General features: G+C 37.9%; 1 protein-coding gene across 4 annotated transcripts in view; it reads left to right on the top strand.

The window, feature by feature from the left end:
- Zbtb20 (zinc finger and BTB domain containing 20) overlaps positions 1-15,466 on the top strand; it is a 760,216-nt gene that overhangs the window by 404,478 nt on the left and 340,272 nt on the right. For all 4 annotated transcript variants that reach the window (XM_027412659.2, XM_035444554.1, XM_027412661.2 and 1 more), the window contains exon 5: positions 2,610-2,657. The gene's annotated coding sequence lies outside the window, so the exon portion shown is untranslated. The remainder of the gene's footprint in view (positions 1-2,609; positions 2,658-15,466) is intronic.

Genomic DNA, 15,466 nt, shown 5'->3' with positions numbered 1-15,466 from the left:
ATGCTTCTGAATTCTTAAGACAACTGATTAAAAAACCATGTGGAAATGTTAAGAAAGGCAGTTTCTAAAATGTAGATTATATAACATGAGAGACTTGCTTGCTCTACAGTTAAAGATGTTTAAATGTTCATTTGGAGTTCATTCTATGATTTTTGTGACTTAACATACAAGTCTTAAAGCTTTTAGTTCACATTTCTGCTTATCTTACCTGGCTTGGAATTGAAATCATATGTTAATTTATAATCATGAAGGAAAGCATGACCAATAATTCACTTCAGGAAAGCATGAGTGTATGGTCCATAGCTTTCTCCCATAACTGCCACAAGACTTTCAAAACATGATAACAAAACACCAAAGCAAGGAAACATTAGTTGGCTTTTATTTATAAAATGTTTTTTTCTTTTTTTTTTTCTTCTCTCATACATTACATCCCAACCAATTTCCACTCCCCCCACTCCTCCCAGTCCCGCCTCCAACCTCCCCTGTTTCCAGAAAAAAAAAAAAAAAAGCGCAGAGCAGACCTCCCAGGGAACATGTCCTAACAACTTACAATAAGACTAGGCACAAACCTTCATATCAAGGCTGGACTAGGCAACCCAGTAGGAGGAAAAAGGTTCCAAGCACAGGAAAAAGAGTCAGAGACACCCATCCCTCTTTCCCACTATTGGGAGTCCCACAAGAACAACAAGCTACATAACCATAGGTATATGCAGAAGACCTAGCTCAGACTCCTGCAGGGTTCATGTTTGTTGCTTCGGTCTCTGTAAGTCCCTCTGAGTCCTGCTTAGTTGATTCTGTGGGCTGTGTTCTCCTGGTGTCCTCCACCCCTCTGACTCCTACAAGTCTTCCTCCCACTCTTCCATGGGGTTCCCTGAACTCTGCCTAATGTTTGGCTGTGGATCTCTGCATTTGCTCCTATCTGTTACTCGGTGAAGCCTCTCTGATGGTGATTGGACTAAGCACCAATCTATGAGTGTAGCAAAATATCATTAGAAATAATTTCGTTGATTTTTTCTGTTTTTTGCCAATCATGTTTGGGTTTATCCTGGGTCTCTGCATTGCCCTGCCTCTGGCTCCTGGCTATCCAGGTAGTGTTAGGTATAGGTTCCCTCTCATGTCATGGGCCTCAAGTTGGACCAGTCATTGGTTGGCCACTCCCACAATTTCTTTGCTACCATTACCCCAGAACATCTTGCAGGGTGGACAGATTGTTTGTGGAAGGTTTAGTGGCTGGGTTGATGGCCAGTTCCACTACTAGAAGCCTTCCCTGGTTACAGATGGCCAGTTCAGGCTCCATATACCCTATTATAGGAAACTTCAATAGGGTCACTCCCTTAGATTTCAGGGAGTTTCCACTGCACTGTCTCTACCTTGCACCTCAAATGCCCCCCAGGTCCAGTCATCTCTCCCAGTACTCTCTCTCTCTGTCCGTCCCACCTCGAAAGTGATCCTTCCTTTCCCACCCCTACCTGCCCCAGTCCACCTGAAAAATCTGTTCTATTTCCCCTTCTCAGGGAGATTCATGCACCCAACCTCTTGAGCCTTCCTTGTTACTTAGCCTCCCGAGGTCTGTGGATTTTAGCAGGATTATCCTTTACTTAATAGCTAATGTCCTCTTGTAAGTGAGTAGATACCATGTTTGTCTTTCTGGGTCTGGGTTACCTCACTCTGGATGATCTTTTCTAGTTCTATCCATTTGCCTGCAAATTTCAGGTTGTCATTTTTTTTTAACAGTTGAGTAATACTCCACTGTGTAAATGTACCACATTTTATTTATCCATTCTTCAGTTGAGGGACATCTAGGTTGTTTCCATTTTCTGGCTATTGTGAATAAAGGTGCTATAAACATAACTGAGCAAGTGTCCTTGTGGTGGGATGCAGAGTCCTTTGGGAATATACCCAAGAGTGTTATAGTTGGGTCTTGAGGAAGATCGAGTCCCAACTTTCTGAGGAAGTACCGTATTGATTTCCATAGTGGCTGTACAAGTTTGCACTCCCACCAGCAATGTAGGAGTGTTTCCCTTTCTCCATATCCTCACCAGCATGAGCTGTCACTTCTGTTTTTTATCTTAGCCATTCTGACAGGTGTAAGATGGAATACCAAAGCCTGATGAATAAGAATATTGAATATTTCTTTAAGTGTTTCTCAGCCATTTGAGATTCCTCTGTTAAGAATTCTCTGTTTAGATCTGTACTCCACTTTTTAATTGGATTATTTGTTTTGCTGATGTCTTATCTATAAAATGTTTAATGAAAAGTACAGTAAAAGCAAACAGAATTGCAAATCCTTGTGGTGAATAATATTTTGATATTTTTTAAGCAGACCATAATAATTAACTGTAAAACTTAACTTTCTCAACACAATATATTGTACAAAGGGTTAGCAGACTATTCATTCACTGGCAGCTTATCGTCAGTAATCATCAAGCTAAAGACCTAGGCACTCACCAAGTCACTTGTGATTGAGGGAAGTATCTTTTACTTTCTATGTAGTATGACCAAGTCAAGGTCCCAGAAGAGTAGCAAATGTATTATTTTATGTGATGACCATGTTGTTATATGTTAATTAAGATACATACCAACATTTATAGTCTCCTTTTCCATTTCAGACTGTTTTACCATCAGCAATTGAATATTTCACACAACATAATTATCTGGTAAGTAAACTTTCATTGTCTCTCAATTGAAGTCCAAAGAAATAAAATGTATTCAAACCAAAATTACCAACTCCCGACAAACAAAAGGTAAATCTGAGGGCTGTAGTGAGTTTACCACCACAAGAATTAAATTTAAACAGGAAGTATTTTGATATTGGTAAAATACAGAAGACTATGAACCCATTATCACAGTGTTGGTAAACATTTTGAATTACTGTGGCAGACAGGGATGGGAGTATTGAGATGACTTGTTTAGAAGTCTTTCCATAGATAATTTTTTCCAAAGAACTTCTGAAGACACAGAAAGAGCTATGAGATAGCCACTGATCTCTCCTATGTAAAACACGGTAATTTTGGCATTAAGAAAACACGCGCAGAAAATCCTTCAAAAACATTTTATATTTCTTTGAATTTCTGGTTTCTGTTTTATAATATTCTCTAAATCTGAAATGTATTTGCTTCTTTTGAGTCTTAAAAATAGACATAGCCATTCTTGCATCTATCCAAGGAAGATAGAGAAAAGACTGGTTGGTATATGAGTAGATGTGCCCACCTCTAGAAATGAATGGCTCCATGATCATAGCTCCATATGAGCTAGGTTTAAAGTTGAGCTCTGTCTTCTGGTGAGACTGTAAAATTTCTAAAAGGGTGGTGCTGTGTCCTCTGAACAGTCTTGGTAGTAAGTGTCTGAAGGAGAGCATAGCAGGACCAGGGGTGTAATGGTGGGTCATCATCAAGTCAGAGCGCCTGGAAGTGCTGAGTTTCTGGATGGGAAGGAGGACCTCGCCTGCTGTCTCACTTTTCTGCCTGACTCTTTAGCATATTTAGTCATGAAGAGCATAGTCATCCAAACCTTTAAAAGTTACACTCTTGGGTTCACTTTATATGAATATGCATGAAATAAGAAAATCATCTCTTAGGGTGATAAAGATAGCTTTCTAGTGGGAACTTTCCATGTCCCTTGCACATAACCCATAGTTGTCACTCCGTTGTGTCTAATTCTGTCACCCATCTATCTCTGTCCCTGAATGTATCCAGCTTGCCCCTGAAGGCCACAGCTTTAAGAACTGTAACTCCCTCACCCTCCCTACTCCCTGCTTTACTTGTTTTGCTACCCAGAATAAACCTCCTATCAATGTGAACCTAGAGGAGACAGACTTACTTGGTAACTTTAATTTGTTGCTCCCTTTGTGTTCATCACAAAATGACGTCACTGCAGAAGAGCCAGAATTTCACACTCTTGCTGACTTGCAAAACAGCTGCTTCCTCCCCTATTCCTCTCCAACACAGAGAAAGTGTTTTCTGTTTCTATGATCAGATAAAATGTGTATTGATGTTCTTTGCCTTTGGGTGTATTTCACTGACAGGCAGGAAGATGTGAAGTAGAGGGCAGGACTGTGTGTTTGCGTCTCTGTTTTAGTAAATGAAATCTCCTAGTGAAAAGAGAACACATCTTTCCACTAATGAATAAATATTTATTTTATTGTAAAAAGATACATGTTCATTAGAAATAATTTGGAAAAATACATAAGAGTAAAATGAAGAAAAATTAAAGTAATTATTTCTATAATTTAAATCCAACCATTAATAATTATTTGATACATTTTCTCTCATTTTTCCCTAAGGACATATTATTTGAATATGAAGTACTCAGAATTCCTCTATAATTTTTGTTCATTCTTTCAAAATTTAAGTTAAGAATTTTGCATTTAGTTACAGTCTTTATAGACATTTTAAATAAATAAATACTATTCCTATAATCAAAATGCCCAACAAATGAATTATATTTTGGCCTTTTCCATCTCCATAATCTCTTGCGTATGAATAGTGAATGAATCAGTCAGTAAATAACGGATAGATGATTGAAAGTTCAAATGAAGTATATATTTTTAAGATTATTTCATGAAATATTTCAAATATGTGAATATAGGCAGATTACAATAATGAACTCCCATGCATTCATCATCTAGCTTTTTCCATGCTTAACTTGTGCCCTAACAGTTTCCCACTGTATTGCCTTGTTATTTTGAAGCAAACCTCAGATATCATGGCAGTTAATTAATTAACTAATATTTCAGGTTCATCAGGACTCTTGTACATGTTGATGTTTTAAAAGTTTCAGATAAATAGTTCTCATCATTATATGGAATACTGTTTTTCTTCTTAGTGTCTTGGCCTCTTGTTTTCTAATGTAATAATTGATTGTAAAAATCTCAGCAGCTTGTTTCATAACATCCTCAGGCACATCTGCAAAGCAAGGGCAGTTTGGTTGATGAAAGAGACAGTTCATAGATTTCTGGTGCAAATGTTTTTCTTGTGGTGTTTTTTCTTTTTACTTGCCTCGATTTTAGGATGATAATTTGCATGAAAGACTTCTGCAGCATTAATTGTCTTCATTATTGGACATATGCATGCAATGTATGCAATTGTTTGTCTGAAGTTAAAGAAAAATTTTATCCTTTGACCACTTAAAACTCCATTCTGTTTTAAGCCCATACTAGATAAATAGAGCAGAACTACTTAAGCTAAATTTAATACTCTGTTCAGATAGAGTTCCTAAATCTGTTAGAGTGAGTGTAAAGCATCTGATGGATATATGCGATTCTTAAATCTGAAAGCGGGGACTTTTATATAATAGTATGAGCCATGTTTTTTATATATAAAAACAACTATAAACACTCTCTCTCTCTCTCTCTCTCTCTCTCTCTCTCTCTCTCTCTCTCTCACACACACACACACACACACACACACACACACACACACACACACAGTCTGAGGGGAAGGATTGATGCACTGCACTGCAGAGAATGCCTGTGTATATTGCTCCAGTGGTCCTAAGAACATTTTAGAGAAATGTCTACAAGTCAGTTTTCCATAGACAGACCAGATCCTCCACTAAAGAGCTCCATAGATGTAGAATGAGCTCTTGGGATTGGGCCTTTGGTAGAAAACCTGTTTATGAGTTTCTCTTTTCTTGCTGTCTTTGGACAGCCACAGACTGTTCGGTAGCAGTGTGTTATCCAACAGGTGTTTTACACTCATCAGATATTCAGGATGTGAGTAACTAAGTAACACACTGCCTCTGTAAAAACTGAATTTATGTGTTACTCTGGTCTATTTAATCTTAGGCGCACAGTTTCCATTGGCCTCGAAAGTGAGTAGCTAGAATATTGATGTGCCTAACCCTTCGAGAAGAAATAAAAGGTTTCTTCACCACACTAAATCTCTAGAAAACTGTGATGGCTTACAGTATGGACACATACAAAATATTTTCAGTCAAAGCTAGTAGGATAAGAACATGGGAAAAAAAGAAAGTAATAACACAAGCAATAAACTATGCAATCACACAGAGCACCTGTAGACATTGCTCCTCCGCATGTGTAAACAATATAAATTCTTTTACTCTTTCCATCTCTTTCTTGAACATTGTTTTTCCTCTATTCTGACTTGGCGTCAACACAATTAAAATATCAGCTAAAGGGCAGAAGCATGTCTGGTGTCATGGCATTCAGGCAGGTAGACAAGGGAGGAACAAGCCATTGTACTATTTTAAAGCTGCAAAGTACCTATATTTTATAGCAACCCACTTTCCCATCACTGTTTTAAGACAGATACCAATGTCACATCATGATCATTTATTTATATCCTTTCTTTACATGTGATGTGTAATATGTGCCTGTCATAAACCAGAACTGTGAAGTACCTTTGAAAGAGAAACCATGATTCTTTCTGATGTGTGTATCATACCACACATCCAAGATACCAACCAAAGCTTCATCATTATAGCAACAATAGTAATAATTATCATTAATAAAATGATAGTATTTTCTTCTAGAAAGAGCAGGAGAAGCTATCTTAGAAGTAACTCAGGCTCCCAACAGACCAGTAGGCTCATCACATCCTGATAAAAGTTCTGTTCTCTAAAAGACTGAAAAGTAGCTGGTGTTTCTTCCTTATGTGTGGCTATTTGAGCTCTGGTGATTGGTCACCTTTGTAACCTTATATGTCACCCGGCCACAAAACAACATTCTGAGAATAAAATAGCAATCCACACTTTCCGCCTCTTTTTCTGAATCAAGTTCAGGATTATAATTGAGTGATTCTGCTTATTTTAAGGCAGTGAATCCTTTGTAAGTATTATGCATCATGACAGGATTTTCATTACAAGTCTACAAGAAAAGGAGGTGAAAGGGGTTGTTCAGATCACTAAATCTCCCTATTCCATAAAACTAGAATATTTTCTGGGAAGTCTTTATTGAAAATATATTGTTCAATTGTGAGCAATTGCCATGAGGAAAAAAATTATGTTATTCCCTCACCAAGATAACTCCTGTGATTCTACTTCATGTGGGAGTAGAGGGAGTAGTGAATCCCCTGCTAAAGGCAGATATTCAAGGAGATAATTGTATAGTCATCTCAGTCCTTTGCCCCAAGAATGCTGAAGAGGAAATCCACTTTTTCCCCTTGACTAGATCTATGGTGTGAACAGGAATTGGTTTTGGAGACAGTCTTCCATCTAGGGACTGCTCCAAAGAGACCCTCTAGACTCCTGTGAGAACTGCTTTTATGAGCTCTGACCTCCACTGTTGAAACATGCATGATTTGTTGGTGATTTATGCCATCTTGTCAGAAGTAATTATTTTTCTGGGCATTTGATAGATACTCTGTGAATCCATCTAATGTATTTGTGGTATGGAGGTCTGTAACCTTTGAATACTAAGTGTAAAGACTCCTGTAATTAATTATTTAAAGATATTTCAGCTCTTAACTGTTTTTCTTTCTTTGTCCACAAACAATTTGATTGGTTAATCATGTCTTTGTTTGTTTTTATTGTTGTTGTAGTATACACTGCATATAAAACAAGAAAGGAAAGGCTGTTTATAAAAGATAATTACAATGGCATCATTGTATTTTCTCTACATGTTCTCATTTTATCCTGTTTGACTACAGCAAGGCCTGTACTCTAAAAGGTATATTTCAATTTTGCTAGGAAAATGATAGAGAAAAATCAATCCAGATTTATAAAGAATTGTCAAATACAGTGTATTAATTGTCTTACAATTTCAAATATCACAGTTCCAATAAACCCTCTTCTACTAACAAGACTTCAGTATCTGGTCAGTCCTTGAAGATTGTGCCCAGAACAAAGAAATAGCAGCTACTTTTTAGGCCCTTGGAGAACAGTTTTCATTAAGATAGGTATATGGTCTGTTAGGAGCCCAAGTTATTCCTAAAATATAAACTCAGTTTCCTCCAAACTAAATCAAAACCCAAAAGCAAAAGGGGTCTCCAAGTTTGTTTCCAAGTCATTCTTTCAATAATTTTTTACTGATTTATCTGTTACTATTTCAATGAAAATTTTTGAAAGGGAAATGTGAATCATGTTCCAGTTCCTTTTATATAATAAATATTGCTTTATTCATTTCAGTATTAAAAACAGATCTTAATGGATTGCTGTGGCCCTGTGCATACAAGATCAGTCCCTTGCAGAAATTCTGGTTGTCAACAGGTGATCTTTTCCTTGTCCTTTCTCGTACTTCTGCCTTTGGCGCCTGTCACTAGCAGTCAAATAAGGACAATTTTACCATCCTTTCCTGCTGCTCTAATTTTTTTTTTTACTGCCAGTACATGAATTTGTTATTCTTTATAATTCCCTTTGAAGTTGGAAATCCAAGGGGAATCTAAAACCAACCAGATGTTTCTGCTGCTGGAAAGGAAAGAGAGTCAGGATTAAGTTTAACAAAAACTTGGTGTCTAGAAAAAAATCATTTCGGCTGGAAAACATCTTTAAATGCATTCATTTGCTGTTTATCTGTAGTTAATTTACATTTGCTAGCCCTGTGTAGGCAATATCACCTATCAATTTACTTGGAGTAAAATTCATAAATTTTGTGAGCAAACAGATTCCTGTGGCTTGCTCAGAGCTATTTCCTTTATGGAGTTTCAGTTCTGTTAGCCAGGATATCCCCTCTCATGCTTTACCGTGAGACTTTTCTGCTGCTGTGACTAATGTTGCTGAAGGATCAGTAGCATGCCACCTCTTATTTGGAGGTTCAATTCTGCAAACCGTTTCAGAGGCTGAGGTCAAGGAGAGGAAAGAGAACCTGCCCAAATGGCTAGCCTTTGTACAGGAGACCATCATTTTTAGTTGTGATAAAAACGGAGTAGTGATGAAGACCTTTGTGGGGAAGGAAAGGAAGTTGTGTGGTCTTTCAAGGATTCAGTTGATATCGAAGACAATGTGAATAAACAAGATGAGAAAGGGAAAAAAGAAGGGATAGACTCCGAACACAGTGAAGTACAAAGAAAGTAGGACCAATGTGAGGCAATATTTTGGGGTTCTTACTGAGGGTACTCAAGATTTCAGGCACCCATCCATCACAAGGAGGGGACTATCAGTGACAAAATTGGACACAAGTATGAAAAGCCAATGAGAATAGGTTTGTGGTGTGTTTCATACTTCGCAGGGCATTGGATAGAGGAAATGGATGTCATTTGTTGGGCTCCAGCAAAGCATTGCTCACACTATCCTCTCAGGTGCCCTCCCAATTCCCAAGGCTTCCCAGGGTTTCCAGGATAAATCAGAATAACTGTTCTGCACCCTGACCTGCTTGCTAGATGGACTGAGCTTTGGAAATGTTTTCTCCAGCTCACCACTCAGTTTCTTTTACTCCATTCTAAGAGTTAAATAGGAAGCACTAGTCCTCGGTGATTACATCACGTTTCTTGAGCCACCAGTATCAGTTGCATATACCATTTTAGACATTTTTTCAGCCTGTAGACAGAAAGTAGAGGAGAAAGACAGAGAGAAATCACTCAGCAGCTGATTCGCTTATTTTAAGCAGCTTTCCCCATTTTAAAATATAAAAAATTCAGGTCCTGGAACATTGGGTGATTTGAATGTTCTGTAAGAATTTGAAAAAAAAAATTTTTTTCTTAACCATTTGTTCTACATTCAGGGACCTGGATTTTCAATTTAGTTCTTTAAAAATGGGTTGAGATAAGGGAGTTTTCAACCTCAACAGTTTCTCGTCTTCCTCTCTTTTTTACTTATTTATTTATTATTGCTATTGCTGTTCTTCTTGGTCAAAGCAGATGGTATGAAAAACATTTGTGTTGGTCTCGCTGCTGACAGAGCTTAACCTAATAATCCAAGACTTGGAACTTAGTGCTTCAATAAAGGAAACACTGTTTGAGGTATTTTCCATTCAACCCAGCATCAAAAGTTTTTAATTAACACCGTCAGAAATTAATGGGCTGAATGCAGGACAAGGTTTCTGCATACCCCACTACTGGGAACAACAGCAAGTGGGACCCATTGTGTATGTTTGTATTTTGTGGCGTATTTTTATTTACTTGCTGAAGCAGAGCCCCAGCTGCACATTGGCGGCAGCGCCTCAAGAGTGAAACCTGCAAAGGCTGCTTCACTCCAGCAGTTTCATTTTGCTCACTGATTATTGTCCTGAGTTCTTTGTGATTGTAATTGGTTAGAAAGTTTGAAATTAGCAAGTCCTTGTCAGCCATGAAAGCTTTGAAATCACAAGGCTTGATACAGCTATCAAGCCTGCCGACGCCTAATGGCTTGCAGAGTAAGAGCCTCCAGAGTGGTGAGCATTCTCAGGCCACAGACTGTATGTACCCCAGTCACCATTCACCGCCCTTGCCCTCCGGAGGGCCTTGTCTCAGACGGGGGCTTTGTCTAGGGCCTTTTCTTTTCCATCAGTGAAGCCTATTTCAGGATGAACAGATTTTGGACTAATAGGAGTAGGAGGCATTGGGAAATGAGAGCAAATGGGTAGAAGAGTTAAGTAGGTAAGGGAACAAGGAGAAAGAACAGAGAAGAAAAAAGAAAAGGAAAGAAAGGAAAAGAAAAGAAAAAAGAAGAGAAAAGAAAAGAAAGAAAAGAAAATGCCTAAGAGAAAAGGAGACAGGATATAAGAGGGGAAGAGCTTTGTAAATAATAACATTTTATTTCTTTCCAACTGGGTTTAACGTTTCGGGTGGAAAACGCTGGTGGAGTCTAACTGGCCCCTGAGTGGGTTCTATTTTGAAACTTTAAAAAAAATGCCTACTCATTGTCAAGGAAAAGCCACTTCTGTTCATGTAAGGGACTGTAACTTGCCCAGCACTGCCCTGCTGTAGTTTTGGAGATTAGGGATACAATCCTTTCCTTTAAACAGTCTAACACAGGAATGATTGCTTTATCAATTCTTCTAAAACCACAAAAGGGTTTATTATCAACCCCTACATGAGCCTCCAAACCAGAATGTTCCAGAAAAGTCCTCTACTGCCTGGTCAGTTGTAAAATAAGCATAATTCCTTCCTCACAGCAAGCTGCTTGGGCACAGATATCTGAATCATAGATGGTCAGCAGTGAAGAGACAGTTCTTGAAGCTTTTTGGACCTTATTAACATTCTGTAATCATTCATTGATTTCTGAGACCTTCAAGCTTGCTACATTTAGACAGAACCCTTAAACTTTCAAATCTCTTCCACTTTAATAAAACCTTACAAAAATGTGAACTAAAAAGCATATTTCCATCAATTCCAAATGTCAGGAAATTTTCAGTACCTCTTGGCAAGATGATATAAAATACTCCATTATTTTTAATTTCCCAAAAGTTGTTCAAATATTTTCCTCCCAAACCCAGAAGGACCAATAGTTATCAGACTTCTATAGGATAATAATAAATGAATAACTCCCAGGAAAGTAATGAGACTCTGTTTCTTAGTTGAATAGTTTAGGATTTATGTAGTTGGGGTTTTCTTAATGTTTGGTTTTTTTGTTTGTTTGTTTGTTTTTGCTTTAACTTTTTGTGGACACACCACCCAGCTTCAAGAAGTAAATACATTGAGACTTATTCTTACTTATGAATGGATGGCATTGGTTTGGATTGTATCTAGCCAGCTTTTCTAATTTAAATTATCCTGTTTCTGTTTAACTACCTTTTACCTCTGGGCTTTTTACCTTTCCTTATTCTATACATCTTTTTTTTGCCTTCTTACTCCATGGCTGGCTGTGTGGCTGGGTGGCTGGACAGTGGCAACCTCGTCGCCTCCTTTTCTGGATCCTCACTCTTCTCTTAAACCTAGATTTCTCCTCCTATTTATTCTCTATGACTGGCAGCCCCACCTATCCCTCTCTCCTGCCTAGCTACTGGCCATTCAGCTCTTATTAGACCAATCATGTGTTTTAGGCAGGCAAACTAACATAGCTTTTCAGAGTTAAACAAAGGCAACATAAAAGAATACAACACATCTTTGCATCATTAAACAAACGTTCCACAACATAAATGAATGTAGCACAGCTTAAACTAATACTCCACAATAGACTGTAAGATTTGACATCTTGAAGAGTTTAGACATGCTCTGTGTAGAGTATAATTGGGTAAAGATGACTGTCTCACCTCCCCAAGCCATTCTTTAAAGGTGCCATGTAGGGGAAGCTGTAGCCACGCCTTCTTAGGGGCTGGCTACAGGAGTACCTGGGCAGGCTTGTGAGGGCGTGGTCAGAGTGAGTAGGGGGTCTGGTTTTTCGGTTTCGGTTTCTCTTTGCTTCTTGCTGTACAGACTACCACCGGCTGGCTGGTTCGCTCTGTAAGTAAGGCTTTTCCCTATTAAATACCCTTATATTTCTACCTGACTCCGTATTGGTAATTTCCTACTATAGTGCCATATCAGAATGTTTGTTATAACCTACATTTTTCCCCTTTGAGTTTTTCATACATATATTTTTTATCTCCCCTCTCCTTTTCTTTCTCCCCACCCAAAATTCAAAGTTTCTCCCTCCCCCTCCCCACCTCTCTAATGAGTCTAGCTTATGTTGACCAATTACTCTGCCCTGGAATGTGGCTGATAATACCAGCTGTCACTCATTGAAGAAAACAGGTTTTTCCTCTCCTAGCAGCAGTCAGGCACCAACCTCAGCTAAGGGTGGGACTTCCTGCCAACCTCCTCTCCTTCATGATGGAATTTTTGTCTCTTCTGACCTTGTGTGGTTCTTGTGACAGCACTCAGAATTTGTCAGTTCATTTGTGCTTTTGCCCAGTTGTGTCTGAAAAACACTTTTCTTGAAGTCATCCATCAACTATGGCTCTTACAGACTTTCTAGCCCCTATGCCACCTAGATCCATGAGCCTTGAGGGAAGGGCTTTGATATAGCCTTCCCATTTAGGGATGAGCATTCTGAAGTCTTTTATTCTCTGTGTTAATTCCCATCTACTGCAAGAAGCTTCTCTTCTAGTCAGTGATGCATTAATCCACGGGTGTACCAGTAAATTACTAGGACTCATTTCATCGTTATATTTAGTTGAACAGTAATATGTTTACTCTTACAGCTGCAGGTTCTTGGCATTATTGACAGTGTTGATATAAGTTCCATCTCATTGAGTAGGCCTTAAATCCAATCAGAGTGATTGGTGACTCCAATAACACTTGAGTCACTATCATGACACCAATGTCTGCCCCTAAGTTTTGTGGGCTAGTATGTCATCTTTATCTGCTATTTATGATTAAGCCTTTGATTCCCTTCTGACTTGAGCATTCCCTGAAGCAATTCTCTTTAAGCCAAGGCTCCTCCTAGCTGAAGTATACTATACACTCTTCCTAGGTATCTTAGTTCTTTTTTATTGCTATGATAAAATACTATGACCAAAGATGTTTATAAAAATATCATTTAATTTGGCTTTGGTGTCAGAGGATTAGAGTTCATCATGGCAGAGCAAAGGAGCAGAGGAAAGCTCACATCTTGATCCCCAACCAACCATGAAACAGACAGAGAGAAAAAGAGAGAGGGAGAGACAAAGGGAGGGAGAAAGAGCATACTGGGAATGGCATGACTCTTTGGAACATCAAAGCTGCTGCCAGAGGCATATATCCTCCAACAAGGTCATACCTCCTAATCCTCCCAAAAAGTTCAGAATACTTTGTCTCGAAAGTATTCTTTGTTCAGAATACATTTGGTAAATGAAAGAATGTATATTTTAGTTTATAACCTAGAAATTGTAGTTGACTCTGGGTAAACTCCAGGTTATGTGTGAGAACCTAAATATTCTTCTCATATAGGATGGAAGAATGGTTGTAAATCTAGTCATTCAGTAGTCATTACAAAATCAGTATATTTGGAGTATCAAGTCAATTCAGTAGGTTTGTGAGCATTGCTGAAATTCCAGGCTACAATTCTAAATAAATCTAAGATTGATTTTGTCTATACTTAATACCAGGGAAGAGTCTACTTTTCATGAGGCATAAATGAGGTTTGGAATACAAATAGAAATAAGTTATAAAGAGGGTTGCTTCAGGATATGATGACCAAGATAATTATTTGATACTACACACATCCTTCCAGACTACATCAAAGAAGTAAGATTATAAATGCTCCAGAAAGAGGGCTTTGTGTAAGCCAAAGTTTCTCTCCCACCAGCAACTCCCAAATAAATACACTGAGACTTAATATTACTTATAAATGCTCAGCCAATAGCTCAGGATTATAATTAACTAGCTCTTGCATTTAAATTAACCTATTTCTATTAATCTATGTATTACGACATGACTCATGGCTTTACCCGTCCTCTATCGTCTTTCTTCCCCAGTATCTGGCTGGCATCTGCTGACTCTACATTTTTCCTTCCCATCATCCCTAGTTTGGTCATCCTGCCTATACTTTCTGCCTGGCTACTGACTAGTCAGTATTTTATTAAACCAATTTGAATGACAAATCTTTACAGTGTACAAGAGAATTATTCTACAGCAGCTCTGAGTTCTTCAAGTGGCTTATTTTGGTTCCAAGTTAATACAGAGGACATGATATGGTATGCTAGCTATAGGCTTTCATGCAAAACATTTATTTCTTTTAAAACAGTTTGTTAAAATTGACTGTGGGAAGATAAGCCATTAACAATTTTAGAATTTGTCCCCCCACAAAAATCTCAGAAGTCTCTGCTCATTTCATGTCTCTTAATATTCTATTAACCAAGTCAAATTACTTTACTAAACTCAATGCCAACAGAGAGAGTCAAGCACCAGTCCCACACATGATCACATCCTCTGCTGGGAGTCACTGTAAAGTCATGTGGTGTGTGATTAATGTTCTGTTATGTAGAGTAAGTAAAGATTTAGAACCCTATTACATCCTACCACTTACAGTATTAGAAACATGTAGCCTGAATGAAAAAAATCTAAGAAGCCTGAAGCAGCAAAGGGACTCCTCAGTAGAGGCTGGCAGCACATTTTCAATCTGTGCATCTCTAGAATGTCCACAAGCTTTCTTCCTAGGTTCCCTCTGAATTTCTCAATAATGATAATAACTAAAGAGAATTAGAGGTCAGAGAAAACACACTAGTTAGAAGTGAAAGCATTGGTTTCTGTTCCAATTCCATCACTAAATAAGTGGAAAATTACATACGATTTCTACTGATCTTGCCCTCAGTATTATCATCTCTAAAATAGGAATGTGACCTGCCATAGCTATTCTTCTTCAGTTTTTCATGTGAAAATCATTCATGGCAAAAATATAGATTGAACGACAAGAGGATAATTAAAATCACTCAACATTATACACAAATAATCTACTTTCAAAATTTTGGATATTATTGTACTTTTTCTCTATATGTACACCATTTTTGTTTTTTATTAAAAGTCTGTGCATACATTTATAGCATACCTTTCTTATTTACATATATAGTGGGAAAATAGCCAACATCATTTTACTATAGGTTTATTGCATTGCACATTCACTATCCTTTATGAAAATAACTTTAAAATTTTTTGAGATTAATTATATCATTACCCCTTCCTCTTACTCTCCATAA

This window comes from Cricetulus griseus, chromosome 4 (genome assembly GCF_003668045.3).
Source record: "Cricetulus griseus strain 17A/GY chromosome 4, alternate assembly CriGri-PICRH-1.0, whole genome shotgun sequence".
Taxonomy (NCBI): domain Eukaryota; kingdom Metazoa; phylum Chordata; class Mammalia; order Rodentia; family Cricetidae; genus Cricetulus; species Cricetulus griseus.
Note: the sequence above shows the minus strand (reverse complement) of the source record. Positions and strands in the feature narration are given on the sequence as shown.